This window comes from Oxyura jamaicensis, chromosome 8 (assembly GCF_011077185.1).
Source record: "Oxyura jamaicensis isolate SHBP4307 breed ruddy duck chromosome 8, BPBGC_Ojam_1.0, whole genome shotgun sequence".
Lineage (NCBI taxonomy): Eukaryota > Metazoa > Chordata > Aves > Anseriformes > Anatidae > Oxyura > Oxyura jamaicensis.
In genome coordinates this window covers 13,412,377-13,418,454 of record NC_048900.1, presented here as the reverse complement: position 1 = coordinate 13,418,454, position 6,078 = coordinate 13,412,377, and the positions used below count along the sequence as shown (strand labels likewise).

General features: G+C 34.8%; 1 long non-coding RNA gene across 1 annotated transcript in view; it reads right to left on the bottom strand.

Moving 5' to 3' along the window:
* Nucleotides 1–3,689, bottom strand: part of LOC118170953 — a 7,778-nt gene extending 4,089 nt beyond the window's left edge. Inside the window, exon 1 of the long non-coding RNA XR_004752968.1 lies at nt 3,633–3,689. This is a non-coding gene — a long non-coding RNA (uncharacterized LOC118170953). The remainder of the gene's footprint in view (nt 1–3,632) is intronic.
* Between the last annotated feature and the right edge of the window lie 2,389 nt (nt 3,690–6,078).

The following is a 6,078-nucleotide window of genomic DNA, read 5'->3' as shown; positions in this document are numbered from 1 at the left end:
AAGGAAAGGAAAGGAAAGGAAAGGAAAGGAAAGGAAAGGAAAGGAAAAAGAATCCCACAAACCAGCTTTCCTGAAATCCCCTAGATAAATCACTCCTTAATAAGTTCAAAGGCAACATTCCTCACTTTGATGAAGCTTTAAAACATACACATATTTGTTCCAGTGTTCCCTGCACACTCACTACTCAAGGTTCAGAGCTGTGGCAAGCAATGACAACAAAAAATAGCAGAAGACTTTTATATACAGTTTTCTGACATGAAGCAAATGCAATTCAATGCTGACAAATGCATGGTGTAGGGGCTCAGTTGCCAATAGAATAACAAATAGAAAATGAATTAAATGTACCTGACTGAGAAGACTGAAAGTCATCTTAGCATGTATAGACGTGCTGGGTTTGTGACCTTTTGCCCTCTTCTTTCCATGTCTACTGTCAATCTTTTTTATTATTATTTGGCTCTGTCCTCTTAAAAATCCTTTGACTTTATTTGTTTGTTAGTTTCTTTCTTCAGTGTGCCCTTTCCTTGCTATTGAATAGGTGACCACAGGCTACATAATATATAGTCTGTCTCAGAGGCTGGTATAACCTGCCATAGTATGTTTGATAACTCACACATCACTGAAATTGAATATATTTTTAATGTGGTTTTACTCTAAAGGCTGGATTTTGAAATGGCCTCACAGTGTTCTGTATTTTCTTTTTTAAAATTTTTGTTTACATCAATGCAATACAAAAAGTGGTCATTTAAACAAATATATATATACACACATATATATTTATTCTTCAAATATATATACTTCAAATTGATATTGTGTCCTCAAAGCCAAGCTGTTTTCCTTCCTTTTCATATGTCACGACAAGCTTTTCTTTAAGTCACATTGTACTCTATGTGACACTTCTGCTTTTGGTAGCTTTATTCAGACACAATTCAAAAACAGACTATTGTATGTACCAAATCAAATCCATGAAAAGCTTTAAAAATAATTCTGATAGTTACTTATTTTAAATAACTATGAAATAATGAATCATTATGTATGAAGAAATGCTTGTAAACTAGATTTGCTTGTAAACTAGATTTACTCCCCCCTCCACTCCCCCAGTGACTGTATTGCAGTGCAGTCTAGTGAACTCTGATCTTGCCAGTCACAGAGGTCCATATTTCCCCAGGTCTTCCTTTCTACTGTAGTTTTCTAAAAAAAAAAAAAAAAAAAAAAAAAGCTTGAGCTTCTTTCTTTATCTTCAGGCTATATTTTTTCCCCCTTCTTTCTTGTTATACATATGTACAAGGAGTTTCAACCTAATCTTTAGATTTTAACAGCCATCAACTTTCTTCAGGTTAATCAATAATGATACCAGATAGAAAGCTGGAACACTTACTGCCATTATATCAATAAGCATATGCTGTTTATTAAGTCTAGCTGCAAGCTGATTTAAAACAAAACAAAAACAAAACAAATGAAACAAACAAAAAGGCAAAAGCAAGCAAACAAACAAAGCAACAACAACAAGCCTATTGATCAGCATATTTCTATTTTCCACATTTTGATTCCTAATTATTTTCAATCTAGTTTATCCATGTCTGAATCCAAAAAGTCAAATCTGCATATACTGTTGCAAACAACGTACGGAGTAATGATCAAAGAGATATTAAACTTATTTTGGTGATTTCAGAAAAGTATTTTTCATTCTCCTGGTTGCAAGAGTAATTGAGTCCAGGTCTCCAGCCCAGCCTCACCTTCACCTTTCCTTAATCCTTGTTTCACTGTAATTGAAAAGATGCTTTAAGGGTTTAACAGATGCCGATAAAGTCTGGTCTATGAAATAAAATGTACAGAAAAGTCAACCCTGTGCCTTTCAGAGATATATAATGAATATTCTTGGGCTATCCCCATTCTGAACCACAATATATATGGAAATAAGGCGGAAAGAGGAAAAATGTCAGTTCAAGGAAAACAAGAAAATATCAAGTTTCATTTAACTCAAATATTTTGAAGCTTGGAACTGACACAAATAATTATCTGGCATACCTTTTTATATTGCAGTGATCATTAGGGGAAATGCTCTATATGTGTTGGTTTTGAAAGACTCTTCCCTAGATATGCTTAGAATTAATTTCAGTTTACAAACCAGAACTACAGAAAAGAACCTGATCCTGCTTCTAATACTTAATCTATTGAAACAGTTCTTATTTCATCCACTTTGGGACTTGCAGAAAAATTTGTTCTAAATAATTGGGTTGATATAGCAGCTCCTGCATTCTGGAAGACAAAACAAACAAACCATCATCAACAACAACAATAAAACCCACATAAACAAACAAGCAAACAAAACCACCACCACCAACAGCAAAGAAATATTAAATTTCATTAAAATACTAAGGATGTAGGAATACTGTGTACTATTCCAGATGAATCTTTTGCATTTTAAATCATAATCCATCATAGCCAATATAAGTTTTCCCATTTATTTCAAATACTTTGGTGTCCTGCCAAAATCTATGTAAAATTGAAATTGAAGGCTTAAGCTAAAAGAATATCCTTTTTTTTTTTTTTTTATAAACAACATTAACATATATAATTTAGAACTTGAAGTTCTCCATGTGTCACTGAATAACCTTTTGTCTGAATCACCTGAGTAAGAACTTCAGGTAATGTTATGATGTTTGTAAACATTACATAGTGGAAATCAATTCAACACAGTAATACATGACAATAAGATGCTTTGAGCTTCAATTGAATTTGTTGATTCAGAGACCTTTGAAAGGTTAGGTTGTATTAAGACATTGAAATTGAATGACAAGGTAGAAAAAAATAACTTTTCTGCAAAAGAAAAAAAAAAAAAAGACTGAGAAAGTATTGATTAGCCTAGCTTTATGAGGGGCCATGTAGCTATGGAAAATTACACTCACAGATTGGTGCAGAGTTTTTATAATTCCATATATATAAATTATATATAAATAATCATATGTATAAATAAATATATGATATATGATAACTGCCAAATTAGAACACTAAATATAAAAGCAATTTTTAGGGGTGTATGTTGTGGCAGTGAATTACAGTAATTAGATTGGCCTTATATCCAAAGAGAACAGCATAAAGGAGCCAGTAAAGTGCCTGGTAATCTAATCAAAAGTTAAAAGAATCTTAAAAATATTTTTTTTGAATATTTTAGCATACTTCTGGTGTGTTGCTTAATTTCATGGATTTATAAAGTTCTTGAAATTGTGATTTTAATCAATACTGAAATCATTAATATCACCGAACAGTAGAAGAGCTGATGTTGGAAATCACCTCTGAATATCACCTAATCTAATCGCCATGCTGAATGGAGACTCCACAGCCACTCTGGGCAACCTGTTCCAACTTTCAATCATCCTCACAGTTAAAAAAGTCTTTTTTATTTTATTTTTATTTTTTTTCATGTTTAAATAGAATTTCCTATGTTTTGGTTTCTGTCGATTGCCCATTGTTCTGTCACTGGGATCCACTGAGAAGAGTCTGGCTACATCTTTAATACCCCCCTCACAATACACAATCCCCAAAGGCTGAACAGTCCCAGCTCTACTAGCATCTTCTTGTATGACAGATGCACCAAATCCTTAATTATTTTTGTTGACTTTTGTGCGACCCACTCCATGTCTCTCTCATACTGGGGAGACCAGACCTGGTCATGGCACTCCAGATGTGGCATCACCAGTGCAAAGCAGAGTGGAAACATCACCTCTTTCAACCGGCTGGGAAATACAACTGCCTAATGCAGCCCCAGAGGCTGTTGGCTATCTTTGTTGTGAGGGTGCATTTCTGGCTCATGGTCAGTTTGAGGACCTCCAGGGCTTTTTCTGTTAAGCTGTATTCCAGCTGGTCACTCACCAGCCTTTACCAGTGCCTTGTGTTTTTCCTCCCCAGGTGAAAAACTTTGTATTTTCCTCTTTTGAAGGGTGTAAGATTGTTATTGTCCCATTTCTCCAGCCTGATGAGGTTCCTCAGAGTGGCAGCATCTGGTATCTCAGCTGCTTGTCTCAATTTTTGTATCATCTGTGAAATTGCTGTGAACTTTTCCATCATTTAGGTCATGAGTGAAGTTGTTGAAAGGTATTGGCCAGAGAACTGACCCCTGGATTGCTACAAGTTACTGGACTCCAACTGGACTTCATGTCAAAAGTCAGAATGGTTTGCAACTGACTGTTTGGGCAGTTTGCAGTCCATAACAATTTAGCTTGTACTTCATCGGGTTGTCAATGAGGATGTTAAGGGAGACAGTGCTGAAATAGATCCCAATGAGATCACACTCTGTAACTACATGCAGACTGTGTATTCTCCATGTTGCATGTACTAGTGAACAGGCCAATAGTGCCATTCTCCAGGAAGTGTATCAGTCTTCCCCATAATACTGTCTGATAGGCACTTCCTTATTGATGTGCAAGCACTTGGGGTAGCACCACTTCTGACATGTTTTGCTGATTGTCACATCCTCCTCATCACCAAGCACCCTCAGCTTCCCTACACTCTCTACCACTTCCTCATCTGATAGCTGACCATTCTCTCTCTCCCCATTGTTCTTGCTTTAAAGCTCTACTTGACATCTTGTCCAGTGCATTAACAAAGGTGGTTTTGTTCCCCTTAGTCTGGTGGATCTTGCATCTTCCAGATACTTCTTGATCCTTGAAGAGGATCACAGTCATATGTGAGTCATCATGCATCAATAGGATATTTGATGGTTTTTTTGCAAAATGAGCTGAAGTATAATAAAGCCCAGTAGTATGACCTAAGAGTAACACATATATCCAAAATCCTGTCTGTCATTTTAGCAGAAGTTACTGTGGAAGTAAAGTTCTGAAAGAAAATTGGAAAAACAAAACAATAGTAATAATAATAATAATAATAATAATAATAACAACAACAAGAATGAATGCAATGAAACAGAGGATGAAATTGCTCCTGCTATTTTGGCATTGAAATGTAATTTAAAATAATGTCATTCCAAAGAGAAAGAGTTGCATGCTAAAGCATGCAGTGGAAGAGAGATGAGTTGTGAGAATGAGTAATATAGTTATACACTTTCTTAGCATTGAAGCTACAATTAGACTGATATTGATAAAGAGATTATATATTATGGTTTATGCAATATGTTAATCTAAACTGCCAATAGTAGCCACTAAACCATGTCCATAGATTGTGTGTTGATATAGTCAACTGCCTGAAGAATAGAGAGAAAACAGTTAAGTTTGGATGAGCTGTGACGCCAAGTTCCCCCCTCAAAGTAGAACAAATTTGAAGGATAAAGTTTGAAGCTGAAATTGTGAGATGCTATATAGTCAAACTCACTAAAGGTTAGAACCTTATTTTCAAATGTTCTGACAATGAGCAGTTCCTGCTGAAGGAAATGGGATGGCAAAATCATTTACTCTTCTTATGGTTAGAATTAGTCATATGTAGTGCAAAATAATTAGCAAATACTGAGTTTGGCTACAGAACAAGATAGCTGTGTGAAGCACCACAGAAAATTCTTACTTTTATTTTAATTGTAATATTGCATGGATGTTTCTTTTTGAAACACTTGGTACCATATGAAGATGATTGTTTTTGCTTTAGACTGCAGACTTACATTAATCCTATAAATTCCCAAGTCCATATCAGACTCTCTTCAAAGTATGAAAATTTTTATTTTCATGTTCAAAAAGATGTAATGCTCAAAATAAACACCAAAAGAAAGGGCAAGAAAACCCTTTGTTTAATAGTAGACTGCATAAAGTTGGAACTTTGGGATAAACTCATGGGATACTCATGGGATAAACTGCCAAATGGTCTTTCAGAATTAAAGTTAATGAAATAAACAAACAAATGTATCAGGAAGGTTTCATCAACTTAGGGGGAAAAAAATGGGAACAAGCAGAAACAACAGAAGTTATAAGCTGTAATAAGCTCCTTTATTTTTAGTCCTTTGTTTGGTCTAGATCTGTTCCAAAAATTGAATATTGGGTAAATGAATGAATAAAAACTTCTGGGGGAAGATAGAAAGAAAGAAAAAGAAAAAGAAAGAAAGAAAGAAAGAAAGAAAGAAAGAAAGAAAGAAAGAAA